The following is a 3,542-nucleotide window of genomic DNA, read 5'->3' as shown; positions in this document are numbered from 1 at the left end:
ACCTCTTCACTGTTCTCCTCTGAGGACCAAAATAAACGTGTCAGCTGCTGAGCACATACTCAGTCGCATGGTTACATGAGTGTACATTTTTTTGATCGGGATTAATTGCAGAATTATAACAGTTAATTGCATTTTCTAATCACATGTTTTCAATTCCATCATTTTGTACTACAAAACAGTTTTGGAGTTCTTATTGACAAGTTAACCCTTTGAAACCTGAGCAAATTGACTTGATTTCATTCAAAAACATTGGAAAGAGAGCAGTAAAAACCTTAACAAAAAATGGCCCCAGAATTAGCAAAAAATTAGTAAAAAATTACCCGAAAATACCTTTAAACAAAGAAAAGTAATACGTTTTATTTTTAATTAAAAAAAAGGGGGGGGGGGGTCAAAATGACATCAAAAATGTGCTAAAAATTATTTCCTGTTTTTCTGTGACATAATTTTAAATACATAATTAAGAGAATTATAAATATAATTTCCTGGATACTTTTTTGATCATTTTTTGGATAATTATCTCGGCGCCGTTACTTATTTATTCGTGCAGTTTGTCTTGCAGAGTTGCACATTACGGTTTTTGTATGTGTTTTTGAAAGAAAACAAACCAATTTTCAAAGATTTTTGAGATTTAAATGCTTGTGAAAATCACTGAATGCAGCACAGGAAAACTGGCATCTATCCAGGTTTCAAAGGGTTAAAGGATAAAGTGTTCCTTTGTTGGTTGCAAAAATCCTTACGCTTCCTACAAAAAACAAACATCCAACATCTCACTGGCTGACATGACAGGGCTGTAAACAGGCCCGATTTTCTTACCTTACCTTAAGGTTTACTTTTTGGAGATGCATGTTTTTTACAGGACAAATGTCATATAAGGGACACACAGGGTTAACACTCCTGTATATTATCAAAAGAATTAATAAACTCCCTCCAGATCAAGTTAAGAGTATTTGCAACATTTTCCTTTTTGTTATTATGCTTTTTGTTGTTTTATTTAGTATGTGATGTGTGTGTGTGTCAGGATGAGGTGCTGGAGCTGAACAGGAGGCTGACAACCATCGACTGCCAGCTGAGGAAGTCGGAGCTGAGCAGGAAACACCTGGAGATCTCCAATAGGAAGCTGCTGGGCTTTGCACAGGTACGACTGAAAGTGGTAACACAAACACACTGAAATCATCTCACTGCTCTCATTGTTTCTTCATATGAAAGGGTAGGTTCCATATTTTCCAACATGGACCCTATTTTCCTGTTTTATGGTGTCAAATGGGATCCACAACTTTTTAAATTGGTCCAATAGCAAACAGGCTGCAATGTAACCCCTGCGAGCAACTGTGCACCATCAATTAATGTCCACTAAAAGTGTTTGTTTTTGTCACTGACAGGCTCAGATTGTTATTCTTAGTTTCTAACAAAGAGGTCGACCTCTAATGTTGTCAGAGAGTAAGACCTTCATTGTTTAACCCTCAGGCCCCCCTTTAAAAAACATACACGATTCCCCCTTCCATGCAAAAATGTGTATGCATCAATAAACCACCACAGAAATATGATAGATTAATATTAAATTTAAACCAACTTCAGTCTAGATCAGAATGACCAAATGTTTTAAAAAAAATTTAAATATACTTTAGTCTAGCCAGATTATTTATTTATTTATTTAGTTATTTATATCAGCAGAAAGAGATCAGCTGTGGCTCTATAAAGAAATATCTCAGATTCAGGATTTACAGTTTGTCTGGTTTCTAGCGTGGCGTCTGTGCCAGCAGCTTGTTAAGGAGATCCATGCTGTATCTGTAATGATTCCTACTGGTGGCCTGTAGAGTTTTATCAAAGTACTTAACAGACCCCAAGACTGCCAATGGGTGGAAACAGACTGCATGACAGTCAGCATGTCTTCTGTCTCAACTCATAATCAGTGAGACAGACTGGGACACTTCATGCAGTATACTCTGGATACTCTGGATTTAACAGACAGACAGACACAACGCAGAGTCAGTTAGAGAACACTTCTTTAAAATGAAATGGAGTCAGTCTGCCCCCCAGTGGCTGAGAGACGCACTGCAACACCTGATAAACCAGATATGTGCTCCCCTTCTTTGAAAGTCCTTTTTTTAAATAAATTTGAAGACAGTTGTCATGTGTGAATTAAAGAGAGCAATGGTATGATATGGTTGGTCCATGTGTAAAAGACATTATTGGATAGCTCTGTGTTGTCTTCCTTTGTCAACATGAAATTGTGCATTAAAGACCATTAAGAATAATAAAGATCAGGGGACATGTTCATAAAGGATCTGACCGTACCACTGAGTCAGAAGTACTAACATGTTCCACTTAAGAGCTGTTTGCTTATTTGTTTCAGTGAGGTAGGAAATATCCATCTCTAAGACTGTTTTACTTCCTCTATCAATGTGCTTAACCCTTTGAAACCTAAACAAATTGTTTGTTTGTTTTTAATTTGAAGACATTATTAAAAACTCACATAAAAGTTACCTGATATTAAGCCCCAAAAAAGTAAAAGAACCAAAAACAGGAAATGACATTAAAAAAATGCTAAAATAAAGAACATATAAATAATTAAAAAATTTTCTGAAGCCTAGTTTTAAATATGTAATTATAAATAATTTTCTCTCTCTCTGTCTCTCTCTCCCTTTCACATCTTTTTAGTCTAATTTTCAGGGTTGTTGTTAAGTTTTTTTGTCACCTTTTTCTGATTTTTTTGCAATTTGCAGGACTTTTTCCATGATTTTGAAATGAATCAAAACAGCTTGCTCACTTTTCAAACATTTAAATGATTGTAAAAAGTGAATGAATGTAGCACAAGAAAACAGATGTTGATCCAGGTTTCAAACGGTTGAAGGTATAGATGTGTCCTCTGGAACATAGTTTTTCTCTCCTCTTAAATGTAGTGTAAACGCACACATCGTGTTGGTGGTTCATTCTTAGTGGGAGCTCTATTTATCAGGATATTGGCTTTAAAATCAGGCGTCCGCCTTCAGCTCTCTCTGAAAATGCTTCATCACTTCTTCACCTCTCTGTTTGAGAGCTTCAGATCCTTTCTTTGGTGTCACATGAAGACCTGATGTCTGTATGGGTTCACTGTTTTTAAGAAAACAGTATTGTCACAAAAACTCTTATAACTCTTTGATTGTCTGTGTCCTCAGAACGTCCACAAAGTGCTGACAACACCCAGCCTGTTTGGAGGAGAAAGCGGGTAAGAGACTCTAAACATCACATTATGAGCTGCAGTAAGAGTCCTGCTGTATCCTCTGTGTGTAACCTGTGTGTGTAATCTGTGTGTGTAACCTGTGTGTGTTGTGTGCATCAGCAGCAACAGGTCATCTCCAGCCACAGACAGCCTCGACACCCCGTCACCGCTCCCTGACCCCGCCTTCCAACTGGCTGTGGAGGCCAAAGAGCTGGTAGCAGGAGTCTGCAGCCCCACTGCTGATGACAAAGGTACAGACTATACACCGCAACACAGCACAGCACCATGACAACAACTACATACTACACACTGAGCAGAAATGATTGCTATTATAATAATAATA

At 37.4% G+C, this 3,542-nt stretch overlaps 1 long non-coding RNA gene across 1 annotated transcript; it reads left to right on the top strand.

Moving 5' to 3' along the window:
* The first annotated feature begins 1,035 nt into the window (after positions 1–1,035).
* On the top strand, positions 1,036–3,426 carry LOC121966318. Its single transcript, XR_006107574.1, has 3 exons — positions 1,036–1,135; positions 3,156–3,205; positions 3,320–3,426. It is a non-coding gene; the product is annotated as an uncharacterized LOC121966318 (long non-coding RNA).
* Positions 3,427–3,542: the final 116 nt, after the last annotated feature.

Source organism: Plectropomus leopardus, unplaced genomic scaffold, assembly GCF_008729295.1.
Source record: "Plectropomus leopardus isolate mb unplaced genomic scaffold, YSFRI_Pleo_2.0 unplaced_scaffold23987, whole genome shotgun sequence".
Taxonomy (NCBI): domain Eukaryota; kingdom Metazoa; phylum Chordata; class Actinopteri; order Perciformes; family Serranidae; genus Plectropomus; species Plectropomus leopardus.
The sequence above is the reverse complement of the archived record's forward strand: the minus strand, read 5'-3'. Positions and strand labels throughout refer to the sequence as shown.